The sequence below is a fragment of the Triturus cristatus genome, chromosome 7, assembly GCF_964204655.1.
Source record: "Triturus cristatus chromosome 7, aTriCri1.1, whole genome shotgun sequence".
Lineage (NCBI taxonomy): Eukaryota > Metazoa > Chordata > Amphibia > Caudata > Salamandridae > Triturus > Triturus cristatus.
Window position 1 is genome coordinate 1,614,893,448 of NC_140590.1, and position 23,033 is coordinate 1,614,916,480.

Here is a 23,033-nt window from a genome sequence, read left to right on the forward strand (position 1 = left end):
GGAATATGCGCGCGCACGTTGCAGAGAACTCTAGTCCTTGTCTAGCAGCTTCCCGAATAGGGGCGAGGTTACTGGAGATTGAATGCATATGCAAAGACGCGCGTGCTTTCATTTTTTTAATCAAATGCATGTATGTTATTTCATTTTTTAATCCGAGGTTGAAATAAAAACTTTGTATAGATTCTGCACTGTCTTTGTGGGCAGGGATCTCAAGAACTCATGGGTCAAAGACAGCATACAATATAATATGTAATTATTTTCATATTGGCAATTATGAAAATATTTTAAAAGTGTGGTTCGAAGAATAAGTTCCCTGTAAAAAAATTGTACATCTGCCTCCCTCTGCTCTTCACTTTAAAAACGGGTTGGCACTTGCCAGCTTTACCGGATTTCGGGTTCAACTTTCAATAAGTGGCATTTTCTGCCTGTTACGGGCACACTGCGCCAAAACCGTGGTATGGCGACTTTCATCATTCGTGCGTCAATTGTTTCTGAGACGGAGATCATCGGAGAGGCTGCAGCTGAGCTGTCCCTACTTTACCCCGTCTCCCTCTCTCTCTCTCTCTCTCTCCCCCTCAGCCAGTCTCTGTTGCAAAGAATGATAAAATTCAGCATAGCAAATATGCTGCAATACTGGCATCTAGGGCTCCCCGGAGTACACACGCTACAGAGTTCATGTAAAAGAGAATTTATTCTTACTGTGGGTGACAAATGTAAAGGCCACGTAAAGCAGCAGCATGCTAGCTTTCGAGGGGGCGGGGTGGGTTTAGGGCCTCTAGGTTGGGAGGGATGTGTATGATTCTAACAGAGCTATGCCGGCACGTTCTCTACTGAAGCCTGAGAGAGTGAAGCACTGTGTTACCTAGCAACACCCTAGGTTTATTCCAAGTTGACATAGACTTATTTTCTTTTCGCAACTGCCTTAGAAACGTGTTTTGACATTTAAAGAATGAATAACTTTTTTTTTTTTTTAAAGGGGCCTTGTTTATACTCAACGTTTCTGGTAAACATGAAATTCTTGTTTGATATTAAACAAAATTCCAGGCACAATAACGTGTGTATGCCAAACTACTAAAAAGAGCACTTTACAAGACACAAGTGTTCAGCTCGCGCCTGATAATAACAAGCGCGGCCCATCATTAGAGGGCGGACAGAAGATGTGCACACTGGGACTGCCTTTACTGGCGGCAAAAAAAAAGTACCCAGTGTATCACGCCGCCAGTAAAGCATCCAATCCCCGCGTGCACATCTTTTGTCTCGTTTGTCTCCCCGCGTGCACGCTGGAATCGTATCGATTCCAAAAGGCCTCTGCATGGCAGAGCAGCGCATGCGCTGCTTTCGCCAGGCCGAGCCCTAAAAAAGGGAGAAAGAATTTGGGGCCAGGTATATATACATTAGGAATACCGATTTCCTAATTGCGATTCTCTCCAAATCGGTATTCCTAATGTATGCAACTCATTGAGTTTCATTTAAAGATTCCTTGCGGATCGCAAATTGACCTACCTCATGAATATTAATGAGGTAGGTCACAGTTTGCGAACCATTAGGAATCACAGACATCACAGGGATGGGGTCCTGTTGAGATCAGCAGACCACCATGCCTGTGATTGCTTTTTCATAAAGCAATCTTTTTTTTAATGCAACCCATTTTCCTTAACCCCTTCGATGCTGCGCAGATTCCGCCGCTGTGCTGGCGGAATCTTGCGCGGGCGTGGTCATGACGGAATGGTTCCGTCATGAGCACAGCTCAACCGTGGGTCATGACGGAACCATTCCGTCATGAGCACCGAAGGGGTTAAAGGAAATGAGATGCATTTAAAAAGAAAAAAACAAAACCTTGAAGTTTATTTTTGAGGAGGCAGGCAGTGTCTTAAGAAATATTTTTATTCACATTCGCAAAGGGAAAGGGATCCCTTGGGGATCTCTTGCCCTTTGTGTATAGATTGCCAACAGTTTTAAACTGGTGGTAAAGTATTACTGTTTTCCAACCATAATTTGGTTGCAAAACAGTAATATATACCATACCAATTCGGTATTTTGGAAGGGGTGCCCTTAACACATCTCTTTCAGATAAAGAATTGCAAATGCAAAATGTGATTTGGCAACAAGTTACTGAATCGCATTTGTACATTTGAAAAAGCATTTTCCCAGTTGCAAATGGCCCGACTCTGCGAATCGGGAAGTTGGCAACCGGAAAAAATACTTTGTACATTTGGCCCCAAGTAAATGTAAAAAAAATAAACTTACCGGGAGACCTGGATACAGACACACAACCAAACATTACTGGCTCCTATACCATGCTCACATTGAGAAACCATGGAGGCAGCCAGTGATCATGTATAGAGCTAGTGAGCATGGATTTGAGACTGAAACTGGCTGCCACAGACATGGAAAGCAGAGACATAGTCTAGTGAAAAATGAGATGGGCTACCTCACTTCATACACTGTCCTAGTTTTAGTGAATTCCCTGATTTAACAAAGCAGGTGTACATAAAATCCTAAATCAGATAGGGGAACCACTAGAGGTGGCAGAAAATTAGCAAATATTTTACAGCCTATGGTACTATCAGTGGCATAAAGGTCAGTGTTAAACTGTTAGCAATCCTGTAAGTCTCACCGTAAAGCATTATTGTATGGATCTCAGGAGGAAAGGGGGCAATTTACAGGTAGTGGGTCCAGGTGTACACTTTGTGGGTATTGTTGGCGATAACTACATGCTGTAGCATCATGTTATTCATTTATTAATGTAGATGTATTGTGTATAGCTCAGATTTAAGGCTAGTGAACAGCTGTACAAAATATAGATTAGAATTAACATTACGATACACATAGGTATGTACATATTTATAGACGTGCTCTGCAACAGTAGTTATGTATCATAAATGCTAATCTGAAGAACATTACAACACAAGCACGTCAGATTCAGAGGTTAGATTTCTGAAGTTACACAACATTTAGCAAACATTTGACACCTCTGGTTCACAGCATGGGAGTGGTGGCAGATCTGATTGGCTACCATTAAATTAGCTTGCCATCATGATGCATGGCATTGTTTGCTTTGCAGACCATGTCCTACATGCCTTGGGTCTGCCAGTGGTCTTCCTGCTAAGGGCCCACAGCAAGAAGTACTTTTCATCCCAAGCATAAATGGCCATGAGGTATGACTGCACCAAAAGGACGATAGAGCAATGCCTGAATCTTTTTTTACATTTTGGGTAAGTATACGAAGGCCAAGAATAAATCCATCTATTTGGCATTCATAGATCTATGGAGCTCTTTAGATTTGGTGAATCGTGACAAACTGTGGGCCATAATGAGGGGAATGGGTGTGGAACCGGAAAAATTAATATCGATTTGCCGGCTCTATCTTGAACTCTCAGTACAGGTGTGTTACGATTCCTAAGGTGAATGCTCCCCATTTATTGAGTCTACACTGGTGTTAGACAGGGCTACATTTTGGCTCCTTTCCTTTCTCTGATCTATATACACGGGATAAGTCCCTTTTTGGTTGAAAATGGAAAGGACTTGGCGAAAATGGGGAATAAGTTGGTGCCCATTATGCTGTACACGGATGATGCCGCAGTGATTGCCCGCACAGCAAATGGCCTCCAAATCTTATTAGATCTTTTCCTGAAATATACGGAGGGGCTAGACCTTCAAGTTAACTTCTCCAAGTCTTTTGTCATAACTTGGGGACGACCAAAGACTAGGATGAAACTTTTAGAATGGGAGACCACATTTTAAGGAAAGTAAAAAGTTTCAATTATTTGGGTATCTCCTTTAATAACACACTGAACTAGTCGTCCCTTTTGACGGCAAGACTTCAATCCTTCAACAGAAATTCAGATGCTATTTTTAGATTTGTCCATAAGTTACAACATAAACCACTTAAAGAAATGATGGTTCTTTTTAAGAGCAAATGCATCTTGGTTGCCACATACAGCACTGGATTGTGGGGCTACTGTAAAGTTGGTCCCCTGAAAAGAGCAGAAAACAGTCCTTGAAGACTGCTCTCAGTCCCTGCGAGTATACCGAATTTAATCTGTCATGAAGAATTGGGGCTGACCTTTATGAACGATCTGATTGGCCTGGTCCTGTTATTGCTGTGGGCAAACATTTGGTTCACACCTGAACTTGCTGTTACTTAGGGCCAGATGTAGGTGGCCAAATACCGAGCTGCGAATTTCTGCGTTACCGACCGGTATTTGGCTGAGTGCAATATAGGTGAGTTGAAACCTACTTGCAAAATAAGGAATCGCAAAATAGCGATTCCTTATCTTGCTCTTGCATTCAAGGAATCGGAAATACCGATTCCTTAAATGCAATGAACGTAGCACTAAAAATAGTGCACTTCAGCCTTAAGGAATCGCTAATTACCACCAACTTCAAGTTGAAATAGCTCCCGCTATTAGCGATTCGGTAATACCAAATCGCTAATTGTGAATATCTTCCCATTCATTCCTATGGGCCTCCTAGCCCATAGGAATGAATGGATAGGTATTCCTTAATAACGAATCTCAATTACCGATTCGTTATTAAGGAATGTTAAGGAATTGCTAATATTTTAGCGATTCCTACCTACATTCCATTTAGCGAGTCCTTAATAGCGATTCGGTAAAAATCGCTATTAAGGACACTCTAAATTGAAGTTACCTACATCTGGCCCTAGATCTTTTGTCAGTGATTGTCAGTCATTAGACAAAGTGAAATAGATTCCCTGGCTGTTCTACATTAAAAATACTTTATACTTACTGGGTCTGCCAGAACTGTATGACAATCCATCCTGTATCAGGCGTGACCATAAATCGCTTATAAAAAAGTGCTATCTTACTCACTGTACAAACACTCACCTGGACCTTGCGAGGCTAAAATATCTGTTATTAGGTATGTTGCTGCCTCCACAAAAAACAGCATAGAGCCCTAACTATGCTCGGTAGAGAATCCAACTCCTCGATATTGGCTGATAAGTCTCCGTTTAGAAACGTTGCACTTTAAATTTGCCTTCCCTATAGCAGAGGTTTGGAGCAGGGACTTGCTGCCTTGTTGTTGCGATGGTATCTCTATTCAGAGCACAAGCCACTTTATTTTATTTTGCACATTGTACTTAGAACCAAGACATACCTTTTCAGCCCAAGCCATCAGTAATTCCAAAGTTAGAACCCACAAAGAAGGGCTTATATACCTTCAATCTTTGACTTCCCGAGACCTGTGTCATTCTGTACTAAATGTTATAAGATTTGCTTTTAATATTAGGAACGGATGCCCAAACTAAAGTACTGTATTCTTAATTTTATACCTGTATTTAGATTTTTAAATGTTTTATAAAGTTGGTGTAAGATACCTTTTATATTTTGTTGATTGTTTTATATGATGATATTTAATTGTATGTGCTAATTTTGGAGGTTTTTGCTTTTTTGGCCGAATAAAATTGTTTTGACTTGACTTCACCATTGAAACTGTCCCCTCTCCATGGTGGGGAATCTCGCAATATAGTTGCAGCTTCTAATTAAATAGCGGAGGAAATTCTACTGGCAAAATCCACCCACGAAGGAATTGCCACTTCCTCCAGAAATGAAGAGGACTTGCTACCCAGCGGTAAATCGGCCCTAAACCAGAAAACAGAAAACGTGGACGTGGGGAATAACAAACGTTTTGCCGGTCTACCCTACCTTAGTTAGAATGAGTATATATTTCCCATCAAAAACAGATTTTTCTTTAAACTTACACTTTTAAACATTTGGTTAGTTTTATTTTTAATCATATAAATTTAGGGTACACTTGAAAGACTTCAGTATATTCAGATTGGGATTTATAGATTATTTGTGGAAAACACTGAGTAAGCATGGGATGGGGTGGAGACAATGAATGAGAGAAGGGGAAAAAAGGAGAGAGTCTGGAGTGATAGAGAAGCAGGGAGAATATGTGTTTGCTTCAGAGACAAAGAGAGATAGGGAAGGCAGAGAGATAGGGAGAGAGAGAGAAAGGATGAAAACTGGGAAAAGATAAAAGTATCACAACTTTTATGGTACATGAAGGATTACCGTGCAAACAGTACTGCCCAAAATAAACCAAATATGGAGCATGTTACCTGGAACCCCTGGATTTATGGACAGCGGGGACACAAATTCAATATACTGACAACACAAATGGAAATTATGGATCCCATTTTGCTTCGGTTTGGTTCCTCTACATTTGAATGCCAGCTATTACAGTGTTCACGTCCCAGATTTTAGCATCTACCAGTTATTGGTTTAGGATCACAGAAATCCATCCTATCCCCTGGTTGTCCTCACTGTCAACATGGAGCCTCTCTGGGTCTTCTCACCAACCACGGCATCAAGATCCACCAAAAAGATGAAAAGCCACAACTCTGTCTGAAGGCCTCCATGGCCAACATCCAACGATTCATGAACTTCCCATATGTCAAGCACTCTCATCAGGCTGGATTCAACTGAAGCCTAATCCATACTCAATGACAAAACTACTAGGAAAGCCCAGCTCTTGGAAAGGCTCCAATGCTTGAAACTTGAAATGTTCACACCATAGCTCTATACAGATGCCTAATCCCTCATCGAAAGTGACCTCTCTGGTGCTTAGTTTGTGCTGGTGTTTGACCACAGCTAGGGTTGTCATCTGGTCTGTATTTCACCATCATTACCAGTATTTTCAAGTCAAGGGCAGTAACATTGTTGTGCATCTATTACGCTCCAGAGAAATTGTTCAAAATGAACAAAACTCAGACAGCCATCTATACTCGCTGGTGGTTGGAGACGGGAACCTTGCTTCATATGATCTGGGAATGCCCGCAGATTTACCTGTTGTGGGCGAGGGTTCACGCCACTTTGCAAAGCATTCTGGGCTTCGCGATGGAACCGGACGCCAGCAGAGCTTTACTAGGTATTCATGAAGGTTGGGATGGGATGAATGGGGACAAATTATTTCACAGCATTAGATACTTGGTGGCCAAAAGAGACATTGCCAGAAAACGGCATGCATCTGTGCCCCCCAGGATGGCGGAATGGCTCCAGGGCATGGACTACGCGGCAGTGGCTAAGGAAACGGTTTACAGAACCCCTGGCTGTCCTGAGAAACATAACAGCATTTGGGGCAAATGATGGATTGCTCCAAGCAACTGTTTCGCACATGAACATGTGCACTGTATTATGTGTTTGTATATCCTGTTGCCTGTATGGCGAGAGACCAAGTTCTTGATCAGATCGGACCGGTAGACTGTCCTTTTTGGGGGGTTTTTTGTTATGGTTCATACGGAAAAGAATAAAAATATTTTTAAAAGAAAATAATGTTGGGAATGTTGCAGAAGCTCTTTCCAAATTAGACTTAAAACAGAAAGCAAAAAAAAATCAAATCAGTCGTATTTTACAACTCTCTAATCTGTTTCTAAACGAATATGAAAACAAACATGCCAAATGACCATGTTAAGAAACAACCAAAATGATTTTACAGGAATTATAATTCAAATTATTGCTCCTGGCTGCTCAGAGAATATCAAAACATGAACAAGTGGCCGGTATTTTTCTTTATGAAAGGTGGCACCCCTAGCCACAGCCCACATTTTGGGGGACGGATTAAAAAGAGCCTACAAGGTAGAGATAAAGAGACAGGAAGTGCAGAAAGGTGGAATTAAAAGGCATGAGGTGGAATTAAGAGTTGTGAGCCTGGGCATTCGGCAAACTTGCATCAGGAAGTTCTTAATTTGGCTTGTGCGCTTATCTATTTTACAAGCTAAGCACTGGAACGTTCATCCAAAGACAAACCAACAAAAATCAAGACAACTGGTGTCAGGTCTCACTGCTACCAAGCAATCAACCCCTGCCTTCCCGAATCAGACTTCAGAACAAGCTCTGCGGCTCTGGGCGGTTCCCATGCGAATGCTTCAACGTGGTACACCCCGGCATCCCTGGCTCCACCGAGGAGCATCCCACAAGCGCTGCTTGAGTCCGAGGACAGAAGAAATGGAACTCCATCTTCTCACTTGGACCCACCAGCACTGTCTTCCCTTTCAATTCATCCCCAAAACCAAGACCTGCTGCACCACCTACAAAGCAGCAACAACCAGCATACTCAGCAGAGAACAAATCATCTCAGTGGGAAACACAGGGAGTCTTAACATCGCGAGACTTCAAATCAAGAAATGCAAGAAAGATCAGAGAATGAAACGACTGCACCCATGTGCATCGGCAAGACCATCACTCTCGCCGCTCAGAAAGCAGCTGAAGACCCATCTTTCAAAGGAGATCCTCATTGAGAAGATCAATTGCCGCCCCCGTTACCCTCCTCTTATGGTATAATCCAATGTGACGTCAGCGGTGCAGCCAGTGCTATGGGCCCCAAAGACATAGAGTAAACTGGCCCCACTCCAGAGATGTTTTAAGGCAACAGGGCAATTGCCCAGGACCCACCTTGGAAGGTGAACTTTTCCTCTAGCTTACTTCTGAGTCTATTTGTATGTTACTCCTTTAACACATACTTCAGTATTGTTAGGCAACATCGGGCTTGAAAGGGCAAAAACCGGGCACAGTAAAATTCAAAGTTGTTCCAAACAAGACCGCCCAAAGATATTTCTTGCCTGGGTCCTTAAAATCCTTAACATGCGAGTGCCCCAACTCGCGGTTTAGTAGTACAAAAAAAATATTACTAGAGTACTGTGAGCTCATCAGACCTGTGGGCCCTGGTGTCACTGCACCCGCTGCACTATGGATAGCTACACCCCTGCATGACGTAGTTTTGAGGGCCACTCGTTGCTGCGTACGTGACTCAAACTGGTCCCCAAGCTCGGGTTGTGCTGCATAAAAACCATCCCGTTTGCCCACACAGGACCTCACCGTTACCTGGATTCCCAGAGACGGGCACAATGTGTCCCTACATTCCGCATGCACACGGGTAGAAACGCACGGGCCGTATGGTCCCCACCGAATGTTACCTGTTATCCGCGGGCTCTCGCGCGCCGTGCCGCCTCCAGCTCTACCGTGGGTCGGTACTGACGGGCAGGGTCGGTGCCAGGGCCCCTGGTCTGGTGGTAACTGAGCCCTGCTGGGGTGTACTTCAGCGGCGGGGCGGGGGCACGGGTTGCGTACACACAGAGCCTGCAGTTTGTTTTGCCTCCCGGAGCACCTGTCAGTGCTGGATTCGGTTACCAGCCCACTCCATTCTTCTTGCGCTCTTTAAGATGTCAATTTATCAGGGTAAAAAAATGAGGACTGCAACACGCCCCCGCCCCCCACCTCAGCCCCCGTGATCGCCCCCTCTGCCTTCTCTCGGGAGGGTAGAGAGCTGGTTTGTAACTTTGTCCTTCACTCTGCCCATTTCTTCCCCTGCCCCTCAGGGCCGGTGGCCTTCCATGGCTCCTCAGTTTATGGCGGCAAGCCATGAACCCCCCCCCCCCCCCCCCGACCCTCCTCCCCGGGTAACGACGGTTTTGCCCAGTGGTGCCAAAAAAGACTCGCGGGACAGGGAGTCCTGAGCCCGGGTTATTTCCGTCCTCCAGGGTGGGCGCCTTGGAATTTGCCGTAGCCGCTTCCAGGCAATCCATCCATCCGGGCATTGCGTCAGGACAGGTCGGTGCCAGCCGGGGGACCCCGGGTGGAGCAACCATGACAAGCCGGAGCAGGTGGGAGCTCCGAGGAATAATAGCGGTGTCGAAGCAGAGGCAGCAGCTTCCAGAGGGCGGGCTCTGCGCTTAGTACATGCATAGATGATGGTCGCAGAGATAGACAGGACGACCATGTCCACCCAGTGTGCCCCTTTCACTAGTCTGCTACTACCAACCTGTTGGTGCCTCAAGTCCGCCACCGCCGTTTCCCTCGCTCTCGCTCTCTCAACAATTCCAATTCAGCGGCACCTAGCGCCCCCATGTGGTGGGTATGAAAACTGCTACTCAAAGTTGTTGAACAACAAAGCTGTGTATCTGTACACATTCAGGTATATTCAGCATCCACGTGACCCAATGTACATGACTACTACATTGTGTTCCTAAGGGCGTATCGAAGGCTCCTGCAAGTAGGGATAGGGCAACCATCCAGGGAGCCCCCACTCCAACCTTTCAGAGGGCACCATTCAACCCACAGCCAATGATTATCCGTGAGATATGGATAGCTCAGGGGGCGCATCACACTCTGCAGTGGTGTTACACCATTGTTCGGTCCCTTATTTATAACCAGACAAGAAGGTTAAGAATGCGAGGTGATGTTGGCTAAAAAGCCCGGACTGGACCAAGAGGGGGGGGGGGGGCACTTGGGAGCTAGACTCGCTTCCCTTTTTTCTCCGCTGCCCACTAGCTTGGGTCATACATTTCTCGTTCAATGTTGGCTCTAATACTTACGGTTTCCAGATGACTCTGTGAATTGAAACACACGATTTCCAGTCGTGAGTGCTGTCAGCAAAACATTGCAGTCTGGGTGTTGTAGTCTTAGTGAAATTCAAGTGACCCCATTGGAATCAGTGACCTGTAAAGGGAAAGCCGAGGGCTGGAAAAGTTGTGCCAAATTGACACCGGGTCATCTCGTTACCATAACCGTTCTTCTCAGTCTAATTAAAATGCTTGGTGTTGGTGAACTCACCAGCCCCTCTTTTTCTAAGTTTGGCTTGACCCCACAGCTGTCTCTGGGGTATGTTGTTGCCAAATCTTTCAAATATACATAGAGTGGGCTCTGGTTCAACTGAAGGGAGTATTCCTCTCACCTCATGCTGTTGGCTGTTTGGTGTACCCTTCTCACTTTCAAGAAGGCCTACCATTGGAATGCACGAAGAACTGTTTTACTTCTGAAAAGTATACTCAACGGATGAGAATACCCTATTGCAAAGACGGCATGCCTGGACGGTTATTAATTCATATGGGAAAAGGAAGCCTCAGGAATATTTATCAGCCTATTTCTCACTTACACTAAAACATCAATTCATGAGGCTGCGTCTGGGCATGTGGGAAACAAAAGACTTAATCCCAGCTTGGAAGGATAAAAGGGAAAATCGAGATTGCAGACTATGCGGATACATTGACAAATCTATTCAACAAATTTTTTGCGTATGCCCTAAGCTATTAAAGGAACGGAAGTCACTATTAAAATCACTACTGAATAGTTTGAATATACGATCATGTAGAGAAGCTGTAATCACCTGGCTCGGCGGAACCTCAATCCCCCTAGTATGCAGGGGGGTGACATTTTTAAATGTGTATTTAAGGAAATCGGTTGAAACTCTGTAGAGAGCGAAAAATATATTTTTTATTTTTATTTTTTTAAACTAACGGACAACCAGAAAATCTCGAAGAGTTAAAGCCAGTTTAATAACAAGGATGTTGGAAAGACATGATCTTTTTAAACCTTTGTTTAAAAATGAAATTTTAAATATTTAACGCACAAAAGTACCTTGTAGATTAACTTTGTAAGATTCTGCCAATGATTTTATGTGTTTATATGTAGTCGTACTATTTAAAAACATCATTTGGTGTAATGGTTTTTGTTTTTAAAAGACCGTTCACCCAAAAAATAAAATCTTGAAATCTTGAATACTCAATCATGATGCTATCACATTAAATTCTATATCTCTTACATAAATCCTACAAAAACTCATTTTTACTACTTTTTTACCAGCATTGGCAAAGCCAACAAGACAGGCTTAAATTTGAGAAACTCTCTTTGTGCAAGCAACACATGTAAACTGCATTTGTGAGTGCCAGGGTTTACATGTGCTGGCACATTAAAGCCAGACCTATGGGTATTGTCAGTGCTTGTTTTTTTTATTATAAGCACTGAGTAAAAGCTCACCTATTCTCTCCTAGCTTAGTTTCTCTATTATACTGTGCCCCTAAGAAATGCTGGTCTGCGACCGACTGGCCTCCAGAGACAACAAGCATCAGCAAACCCAATAAGTTTTACTTCTGAGACTGATTGGCTCTGCCAATGACTTATGTTGTACAGCAGGAGTAAAATGTATGGTTCCATGGTTACTGGTGGCTGTGCCATCTTGTAGGCTCATGCATGCTATCTGAGATGGGTCAGTAAATAAAAAATATAAAAATAAAGTAGCACAAAAGTGCTTTATTTATAAAACTGAAGGGCCGGCCAATTAGCTGCACTGCACAACACTCCGCCCCCCCAAAAAAGGATTGTTGGGGAGGGTGGACGCATTTATAAAGGAAGGCAATGGAGGAGAGGGTCTGGTAGAAAGCAGGAGAGGGACAGAAAAAAAGCACACAAGGGAGAGTGCAACAAGGAGGGCAGGGGATGATGCACACGAGGGAGAGAACATCATGGGGCAAAGGGAGAAACACATGGGTGAGAGCAACACAGAGCACATGGGAGAGAAGCACACTGGGAAGAGAAGTACATAAGGGAGTTAGCTGGAAAACACATGCATTCCCATCGAGTGCTTAAGCAAAAGGGAAAAACGTAGTTCTCTTAAAGTGAGCAGTGAAAGGACACAAGTCAAGAGATTGTGCTCCAGGGGAGAGCGAAACACAAGATGAACACAGCAAGCCGTTAAATATTGAGCAAGCAAATGGGAGTGACAATAAAGCCAATCCTGTTGGTAAACTGCCAACAGGTCTTTTCAAACTAGACACCTCGCACTGTCTGGTAGGGCGACCTAAAAAGCTCTACTGCATACCTAGGAGATCTCATTAATGAGCCCCATTCTCTGTGTGACTATAGTGTGCTGTAGTTAAACAGACTTGGATTTACAGGGAGCCTATCCCACAGGGAAAGGACTGTTCTGCTGTGACAGTGTTAATCTAATGTTTAGCTTTTTCAAGAGGTTGGACGTTCAAAAAGGATGGTATGGCTGGGACAGAATTAGTCATGTGCACAGTATAACCCAAACAGCTCAACCAATCTATCCGAAATTTTGGCCTGTTGGGACCTCTACAGGTTTCCCAAAAGGCCAGTTCAGCTCGGTGTGAATGGGATGCAATGCGAAATTCCACTTCCTCAACCACAGTGTCTAATGAATTAATTAGGTAAGCACTTCCATCTGAGCTAAATTAAACCCTGCATATGCGCACTTTCTAAAGAGTGCTGGCGAAATTTACCTTGAAGCTGCGCTTTCATTTGCTGTGACCCAGTCTGATCTTCGTGGTTGTCCAAGTACGCAATCCAGTTTGAGCTTTCCTTCTACTCTCTTCTAGGGTGCTGTCACTACTGGGTGCTGCTAAAGGTGCTCGACAATGTCTGAACCAAGGCTTCCGTCATCTCTTCGAGGTGTTGCAACCGCTGGTTTTGCTTGTTGACTAGTTTGGAGACCACATGGGCGAGTACACAGCAATTTTCCCAGACGCACCCAATGTCCATTTGATGATCCATGCAGCCTCTACCCTTCAGTATCTCCACCACCTTCTCCAACTCGTTGACGCCCTGAGAAATGGCATTTACCTGCTGTAGGAGCTGCTCCTGCCCTTGGCAAAGCTTGTCCACTTTTCTCCCCAGGCGGTCAAGCTTCATGTCCACTGAACTCCGGCTGGACGGGATTGATTGCGCTGACTGGCAGCAGTGGCCAGTCTCTTCACTGATGCCTTATTAGAAATCCAACCTTAGACTACTAGTGTGTCGACAATCAAGGACATCAACTTAGTGTGGAAGGTCACTATAGTACGCATCACTAGCCCTTCTTGAAGTGTTGTGGCCAAGAACCTATCTCCAATCTCCAAAGTGCCGAATGCAATTTCCCTCACTTGTGTGTGAGTAGACCTGGTAACTCAGACTCTTAGCTCTTGGGCACTGCAAAATTCTGGTGCTCTACTAAGGTCCATAGTTCTGTGAAACTCGATCGTCTAAATGGAGGGTCTGGCTCCTGCACTTAGAACCCAAAGATGGACAGCAAGAGGTGATCACTTCCGCCCAAAATTCACATGAAGCCAGACTGAGCCATCCATTGTAGGAGAATCCATAACTTTTCAAAACCAGGATAGTCCACTCAGAGGCTAGCGGAATTGTTACCCTTCAAAAACCCCAAACCTAGAAGAATGACTGACTTCCACTACTCCCACCAAATAAGAGCAGCGTCTCTGAGAAGAACAGTTTTGGAGAAAGGTTCAGGAGGTGACGAGGATTTAGTGGGTCTACTTGTGGAGAGGGAACACAAGCAATGGTAGACATCAGAGGTATTGTGGATGCGTGGTGAGGGGGAGTGAGAGTGGTAAGGAGAGAGTGAGTGCAGCTGTAAGGAATCTGCAGGGACAAAATCTAGTCACTATTGAAATAAGGTTGATGGACATGGCTTGGAAGAGTTGAGAGTGGTTCTCAAGGACTACGCCATCCTAGTAAAGGAGTCTGAGGACTTCTGATGCACCTCAACATCCAGAAATGACCTGGGGAGGTTCACTGAGATGAAGCAAGTTCAGGTGTCTGTGCAACAGCCATAACAACATGAAATCCCATTCCAGGTACGTAAATCTGACATACATCTCCACGAAAAGGTTCTGTTAAAACGTGGTGCTCCTCAAGCCAGACATCATAAAGAGAGAAATATGATGAGGCATCTAAAAAAATAAATCGTAAAGGATCTGGTGGGATGAGAAGTCCTGGTAGCTAAATTCAATATTAGAAGGCTTTGGTGAGATGTGAGTCGTTCTGGCAGCAGAGATCTGTAGTCGAGGGTCTGATTAGACATGCAAACAGTTCTGGTAGAAGAAGTCTTGTGTGGGGACCTCATAAATTGTGCCTTGTTGTGGTAGTTGGAACCTTTAGTATAGGGATCTAGTAGAATGTGTGAAAAGTTCTGGAAGCTGAATTCGCTTGATGAGGATCTGGTTAGATGTGAGCTTTAGTAGTTGCAGAAATTTCCCGTAGACCATTGAAAGATTTGGTAAGTTTTTCTGTTCTGGTAGATGAGGTCTATAGTAGAGGGATCTAGAGATACATGTTGAAAACTTTTGGTAGCAGAAGTCTGCATTAGAAGATCTGGTGAGCCTTGAGTAGTTCTGAAAGCTGAAGTTTCTAGTAGAGGGATTTCGTGAGATACTTGGAGTTCCTGAATATTGAAATTCTCAGTCGAAGATTTTGTGAAAGGTCAGTAGTTATGGTCGCAGAAGTCTGTAGTAGAGTATCCGGTCAGATGTTACACTTCTGGTAGCTGAAGACTTTAGAAAGTGGAATCTGGTGAGAAATGAGAAGGTCTGATAGTAAAAGTTCTTAGTAGAGATCTGGTCATACGGAATCCGTTAGGGTGGAACTAGTCTCTAGTGAAGGATACAGTGAGATGTTGATAGTACCAAAAGCAGAAGTTCCTTGTGAGAATCTGGTGAGAAGTGAGTATAACTGGTAGTACAAGCCTGTAGTTTTGGATCTCACTCGAGGTAGTTCTGGTAGCACATGTCTCTGGAATATTGATGTGAATTGAGGCAGTCGTGAGTGGTATAAAAAGATGTGATGACTTCTAGTGACCCGTAGTCGCTGGGAAAAGGGTGTTGCAGTGTGTTAAAGGCCACAGGACCCCCATTTCCTAGGTGCAGAATGTCCTAGAAGCTCAGGAAAGTCGTGATGTCAGTCTCGCTCTCTTCCTCTCACTGTTTTTTGGCTGTGATGGGAGTAAATGGATGTGACCTTTCAGATTCCTGCCCAATCTGCCAGTGGCCCTCCCTCCTTCCCCCCTCTGAGCTCCAAATATAGGAGAGGCACCATCTGCAGACAGATAGCTGAACCCAGGGAGCAGGGTGTAAAGCTCCTTCCTGCTGGCAGAAGGCCACAGCTGATTAAGGCATGTCATTCACCAGAACATTTCCAAAACAGCACAAAAGGTAGCTGTGAGGATACCATCGGAGAAGGGGAATAGCAACCGATGGAAGATGCTGAGACCTGGAAGATCAGTCTGAAAAGCAAACTATGACAGTTCCCCAAGCTCTAAAATATTCAACGAAAAGCACTGTTTAATTACAACATCTAAAAGAGAATAAAACCCTCCCCTGCAAGAATGGAGAGAAACAGTAATAGGCATCGAAAAAAGGTGAATGCAATCACTAGTTGCAAAGCCAGGTCTTCAGCAGCTTCCAGAAATTCGAAAAATTCAGCTTATCCTGTTCAATAAGAGGCAATGAGCTCCAGATTTTTGCAGCTGGAGTGGGGAAGGATATATCACCTCAAACCGCTGACAAGGCTTTTGGGACCAGTGCACAAATTGTCTGGTTGACGAGAAGACTCATCTCAGCATGTACCACTCTGTGTTTTTTCAGCTGGGAATCTAGGTGTCTGAAGGTGCAGTGCTTTTTGTACAATTATCAGAGCTTTGAGCTGGACCCTAGAGTGTAAAGGAAGTCAGCAGAGAGCCTATAGAACTTGGAGAAGTGGAGAAAGTAACACAGCTATAAGACAGGTAGCACAGTTGTGTACTAGTTGAAGATGATAGACCAGCTTCACAGGGAATACCGAAAAGTTTGAGATCTTCAAATTTAATTTGACTTGAACAAAGGTATCTGTCATTGTAACACGTACATGAGAGGGGATGCTGGGTTCAGAAAGATCTAGGGAAAGCAACCTATGGCAGAGCCCAGAGCATCAAAAATAAGCAGAAAAGCAACTGATGTCAGATCCTTGGGTACAGAAGGCCCAGGGTAAAGCAAATGATAGTAGATGCAGAGCCATGACATTTCTGGGGAAAGTAAGTTATGGGAGATCCCTGGCATTGACAAATCCAGGGAACAGCAAATGTATATGTATGTGTATATATATATATATATATATATATATATATATTTGTATGTATGTATATGCCATTTCTATATCATGAACCTACCCAAAGGCCGCAGAGCAAACGATGTTAGATGCAGGACCTAGGTCACCAAAGACAAGGTCTCCAATCCAGCACTGTTCACCCGAAAGTCAATGATGTCAGGTGTTGGTCTAATTAGAAGCAAAACAGGAATACAACATCTTGAATGTGTTAGGCTATCATGAAAACTCCAGACCTGCAAGCTCAAATGGTGCCATGATGTGTCATTCATTAATTGCTCCGTTTACGCAGTCACCGGTGAAGAGTCGATATCACACAGCAGCAGCGCAGACAAGCTGGAAACCACTGCACAGAATGGGTTTTCAGCTCGTCTTTGGAGGCTCTGAACAGTTGATATCCATTAGGGGTGTGAAAACACCCAGAACATCAAGGCAACCTCAGCAAGTTTTTGCTTTTGTATTTATGTTTTTTGGAGCGGGCAGAAGTGCAACTTAGGTAGTTCAAAACTAGGCCCAGCTCCCTCATCACACAGTGAAATATTTCTTTATGGCGGCATGGCGGAAAGTGCAGGAACGGAACCAGTGTCCTGGTGATCTGGAGAGAGGTGGTCTCCCTACTGACTTAAACCCTAGTCACCATGAAAAAGGAACCCCAGACAGGGGCATGGAAAGGATTTGTAGGGCCCTGGGCAGAACAGGCTTTGGGTGGGGGGGGGGGGGCCTAAGCTGTTCATCTTGGACTCAACCTTGAGGAAAGCGGAATAAGCTTTCCACAAAAATAACAGCAGTTCCCCAGCGGTTCCATAGGTATGCCCTGGAGAGCTTCAGGAGAGGACACCATAGCTCACTCATTGAAGGAGGAACCACATCAGGTAGCTCACAGTGGACTACTAGTATATCCATATAAACTCAAAACACAGCGCATAATCAAAGTTCACTGGTGGTGGCTGTAGGGTGGTTGTATTACTCCACCTCACCACATTGCGAGTAATGGCATTTTCGTGCCAACCTAGTGCATTCTGGGAGTTGGAATCTTGGAAAGGGAAAGCCTGAGAGTGGAAATATGGGCATTATTGTCATCCTACAATAGGGCACTGGTGGGCACAGGCACAAACGTGTGCCAGTCCCAGTGATTGACAGCAGGAGCTACCACGAGCGGGAATCAAGGGCCCTGGGCAACCCTCCCCATCTTGGAGGAGCTGTGCCAGGACGAACATGCGCAGGCAAAGCCCTGTAGTGTTTGCTGATAAGTAAAGTTGGAAGTGGACGATCAGCAAATCCTGTGCCTTGAGAAGGGTCCCGGAGCCAGGAGCGTGGTGCACACGCAGATCTGTGGGGATTTTCTGTTCAGGTAAACTGGCCAGGAGAGTAGTGAAGCTCACCATTCTTGTGAAGTGCCCTGAAGACTGAGTGCTCATTGAGGCGCACTGGCGGAGCTGCGTGGTGTTCTCTGATCAGGGAAGCTGGCAAAGAGAAGTGTTCAGCTCACCATTCTTGTGAAGTGCCCTGAAGGATGAGGGCTCATTGAGGCGCATTGGTAGAGCTGTGTGGTGATCTCAGACCAGGGAAGGTGGCCAGGAGAGTTGCGCAGTTCCCCATTCTTGAGAAGACCAGTGCTGGGGTCTCCAACCATTGTGAGATATTCTGGACATGGAGGGAGGCCGAGTGAGGTGCACGCGCAGAGCTGGCTCTGGTGCTCTACCCTGATAGTTGGCCGTGGGAGCTGTGTAGTTCTACATCCTTGAAAGGTACCATGAAGCCAAAGGGCTGATCTGCATTGGCACAGATGCGTGGGGCGAGGTTTATGATCTCGAGTTTGGGTGGTGCAGGGCAGGTGTAGTGTCGCGATAGCCCGGGTCGACGGCAAACGCACAGGGGTGACTTGTGGTTTGACCCCGTGTGTGATGATAGTGGTGTCTTCTGTCGTACAGCCAGACGTGGTGAATAAATGGCCCGGGAAGCCGTCGTGGTTAATCTACGGAGTAACCACCACTGCAGTCACTGTGTCGGTGTGGTGTTTGCTTGAGCACCCCAGCAACTTTACAGCAGGAACGAGTGCCTCTGAGAGAGCTGTCGAACCGAGTTTTAGATTAGGTGCTTCGGCAGAGCTGTGTTCTAGCCCCAAGTCCTGAAATAGCAGGGGGGGCGAGAGGTCAGAGATCATGGCGGATCCGCGTGGGCACATTCCTGCTGCTGAAGCAGCAGGCGTGCTAGAATTCAAGACTAGGGGTGCTGACAGGACTAAGTGCAGATGCCGGGGTGGTGTGGGGGTGGCAGGAGGAGCTGCAGTCCAGATCCGAGGAGTGATGACAGCAATGGGTTCAGATTCCTGCACTTAAGGTCGACTCGCACCAATCATCTGTTTGAAAATTAACACCATAATGCACTCTGGGACTTGTAGTCTTGAATTCCATCAATGAAACCAATTGGGCGAGGCTATCACAGCACACTGTTTTTGGAAAGGAAATCCCCGCACTGGAACTGCGTCTTAGGAGACATCTGTAACCTTACCAGTCCTAAAATGTCATCTGTACTGGATAGTACGGAATTTAAATGTATGGAACGCTAAGGGGTATAAGCAGAAATGTGTGGGCATCTGGTACTGGAACAGAAGAGGGTGTTTACATACCAAACCCTGGAAGGAGCAGGTGTCCAAGTACAAGAGGGGATGCCCGCCCGCATCCAGGACTGGGCGGGAATAAAATCCGGCGTTGCCATACAATTACAAATGGGTGCATTGGCCTAGCGAAAAATCTAGAATTTTTATAATAGCTACTTCTTCATCTGAAAGGTGAACTGTAAATAAATAAGGCCAGTAAGGCTGGGGAGAGGCAGTCACAGGAGCCATAATTCCAAAAATCTTGTCGGGTTTCACCCTCGCATGCACCGACCCATGGAAACAAACAGGAAAACAGATCACAAGGAGGGTGCTTGAACAATGGCCTCGCGCCAAGATTCCCATTGGCTCCCGTCGAAGACAAGCTGTCCTGAGATGTTTGACTCGGTGTCAAGCACGCCGTGGGGCCCGCCCCCCGTCGTCACAGCGGCGCGTTTAACCTTCATGCCTTCAGCCTCTTTGGAGAGGCCTTGGCAGGGACCTGGCCCCATCAGTCTGCAGGAAACTCAACGCCTGCAACAATAACAGGCCTCCAGAAGGGTGACGTCATCACTCGCAGCAAGGGCCCTGGCAGAGACCGAGGGGCTGGGGTAGTAGGCTGTATAGCGCAGAATGCGAAATTGTTTCTACGAGGCGCTTGAGTGAATATACTGGGGGGGGGGGGGGGGGGCGATGCTCGTTCGAGGACACTAGAGGCTGAAATCGTGCACATAAGTTTGGGCTTTCAGCGTACATCGGACTCTTAAGGTGAGGGAGGGGGCTCTGGACTCGGTGACCATTCATTCCATGGCATCTCTGCTGGGCAGTTGATATTGGGAAGGTGCAGAGTGCATGCGGGCAGAAGGATGGGATAGGATGTAGATGATCGACGTTTATAGAGAGACTGCATATTTGTTTTGGCCACTTAAGAGGTAAGAGAGAGCTATATCAATGTAAATACAGTTTTAATTAAATCTTTTCTTTACCAAGTTCGATTTTTAATCAATTGGAAGTACCAATTTGTGACAGCAGCCCACTTACCCTTTTTATCGCATTTTATAATGGCATGAAACCTAATTTGTATACCATTTTATACTTGTTTTAGGTTGCTGTTCTGTGTTTGCTGTATTGATTTAATTAATTGCTATTTATTGTAGATTTTTATGATATTTGTAATTGCTTATGTAAATGAATTGAATAATGTGCAATATTTCTGTAAGAATGCATTTCTTGGAAATAAAGAGTCTGATCTGATTATACATGTGTGCATTCATATATAGCAAACATATATTCCTGGTCTGAGGAGGACACCCTCCTCACTGACTATAAAGATGGTTCTATATTTTGAATGAGGCCATACAAATTGCACAGAAAGGTATACCTTGCCAAAGTCTATGAAATTTGTTGCAGCTTCACCAAAGCTTGCAATCTTTGTCACGTCACTATGAAAATCATGAAATGTGGAGAAATATATGTCACCAGCAAGTCCCGTAGTGGTTGCAGGCAGCAAAGAAGACACGGGCACAGACCAGGCTACGTGCAAGTAGCAGCTTTATAGGCAGGTAACTGAGTTGCATTACGTTAGGAGTCACGAGATGCGTGTGTTTTACGGTGAACAGGATATATAATGACAGGGCAAACTGATTAACTGTAATTTAGCTGCAGAGCATGACATGCACAATCACAACAATGACCCAAATCGTGGATAGATATCCGATGCCAAAACGGGAGAGTTTCCGAGGACAGTGAAAGAGGTAAAGAAATTAGAGTGGCGGCGCAGTGGGGGAATAAAAATGTGAAGGAGACGCGTGAACTAGCCTATGTTCGCATTAAAGTCTGACGAGCGTGGGAGCTAAACGCCATAAAGACGGTGAGATGCGAGTGCGATCTCAATAAAAGATAGGGCTTATGGCCTAATCGCAGTGCAGTGCTGGTTAAGGGAATCCCATAGGTAAAGCACAGTGGCTTGCATGGACAGGCTGACGCGCAATGAAACCCCACAAACTCGTCCCAACTGTATGTAGTCCAAACGGAAACCCCAACAGTAGACGGGGCAATTAGTGTGAAAACAGCTAAACAGGGGTGGAGAAAGTTAATACAACTGGATGCTAATTGTAACAATTTAAAGAATTAAATAATAAAATCAAAAACGGGCACTGTGCAACAAGTTACCGTATAGTGAAAAAGATCTAAGAGTGCTTAATGGTGTAACGTTATATACAGTGATTATATGCCAAATGCGACGAAAAGAAACACACAACAAGCACCAGAAAATTACTACTGTCTGAAGCGGCATTGGCTTAGTCGGAAGTGAATTGCTCCTTGAAGAATTCACATCAGATGCTTCCGAAGTTAAGAATAACAAGCTGATTAGGAGGGAGGGGGAGAAGGGAGGGGGGGAGAAGGGAGGGGGGTATTGAAAGCAGACAGCAAGGGGGTGGAGGAGGCTTAATGAGCCATGACAGAAAGGCAGATGGCGGCTGCGGGCGTGCACGCTCACGTGCACTCAAGCTTTAGGCCACCAAAAGCCTCTGGTGGCACTTTTAAAAACCACTTACTAAATGTCTCGAAGAGACATCAGGCGAGACCTAAAAATGACAACCAAGTGCTGTATTATTTCAGTTAGTGTCAATGGGATACTTAACAAACAAAAGTATGGAGCACTAATTAGGTGGTTAGCTTCCTTCTCACCCCAGGTTTTATTTCTTCAGAAAACTGATTTGAAAACCAACTCCCCAAAGTTATTTCTCCCAAGATTATTTTCTCATGCCTTTTTTGCCTCAGCTGGGTTGGCTAAAAGAGGAGTAGCCATCTATTTTTGTAGAGGTCTTCCTTGGGAATTTGACCAAATCCGGAGAGTTTCCTTGAGAAGGTGGATCTGGATCAAGGCCAAATTAAATGGTACAATACTCAATTTTATTAACTACTATTGCCCAATAGTAGACGACACTACAGCCCTACTTAAAATTATTAGTGAGATACTCAGGGGTGCACCTGGAAAGATAATTTTGGGTGGGGATTTTAATTTCATCCAAGATTTAAAGAAAGATACTTCTAATAAAAACAAAACAGAGTTGAAACCTAAAACTAAAAAAGTCGTAGAGGCACTAAGACAGGAACATCTTCTGATAGACCCCTGGCGCCACTCCAATCGATTATAAATTTACTTACTCTTCTAACCAATTTCATACGGCTTCCCGTATTGATTTCTTTTTAATATCACGCTCTTTGAGCTATAGAGGTATTGAAATAGGGGCAAACTCATTTTCAGATTACTCCCTTGTTAAACTCGAAGTGGAGATTGAGAAGTGCAGGAGGATAAGATCCAGGTGGCAGATGGATCGTCTCCTCCTCCAGGATCCTCAGTGGGTTGCCAATACAAAATAATGGATATTAAAGTTCTTAAAGATAAACAACAATACGGCAGAAACCTTTGCAGTCTGGGTTCAAGGCAGCCCTTCTCGGGCAGATGATCGCGTTTTCAGCCGCCCAGTCCAAAAAAAGGTGATAAAAGATTACTAAACTCCAGCAGGCAGTAGATAAAGCAATGAGCTTGAGAAATACCCAGTCTCAAGGGACGGGGGACGCCAGAGTTCAGCTTGAAAGAGAGAAGCAGGCACTGAAGGAGTTTTTTTTACAATTGGAGAGATAACCAGCTCTAAAACATATCAACAGCGAGTGTATGAGGAGAGTCAAATGGTGGGTAAAATGCTTGCTGGTGTAACTAAAACAAAACAGGAAGCAGCCCTGATCTCTGAAATTAT

At 44.8% G+C, this 23,033-nt stretch overlaps 1 protein-coding gene and 1 long non-coding RNA gene across 5 annotated transcripts in view; one reads left to right on the forward strand and one right to left on the reverse strand.

Moving 5' to 3' along the window:
- MYLK2 (myosin light chain kinase 2) overlaps positions 1–15,441 on the reverse strand; it is a 173,169-nt gene extending 157,728 nt beyond the window's left edge. The window contains exon 1 of one of the 4 annotated variants that reach the window (XM_085619515.1): positions 13,043–15,441. The gene's annotated coding sequence lies outside the window, so the exon portion shown is untranslated. Of the gene's footprint in view, positions 1–8,941; positions 9,313–13,042 lie in introns of those variants that run through there. The other 3 variants (XM_085619514.1, XM_085619516.1, XM_085619517.1) reach the window with 3 other exon arrangements.
- A 3,968-nt stretch (positions 15,442–19,409) lies between these two features.
- LOC146812512 (uncharacterized) overlaps positions 19,410–23,033 on the forward strand; it is a 480,077-nt gene continuing 476,453 nt past the window's right edge. The window contains exon 1 of the long non-coding RNA XR_014965950.1: positions 19,410–20,201. This is a non-coding gene — a long non-coding RNA (uncharacterized LOC146812512). The remainder of the gene's footprint in view (positions 20,202–23,033) is intronic.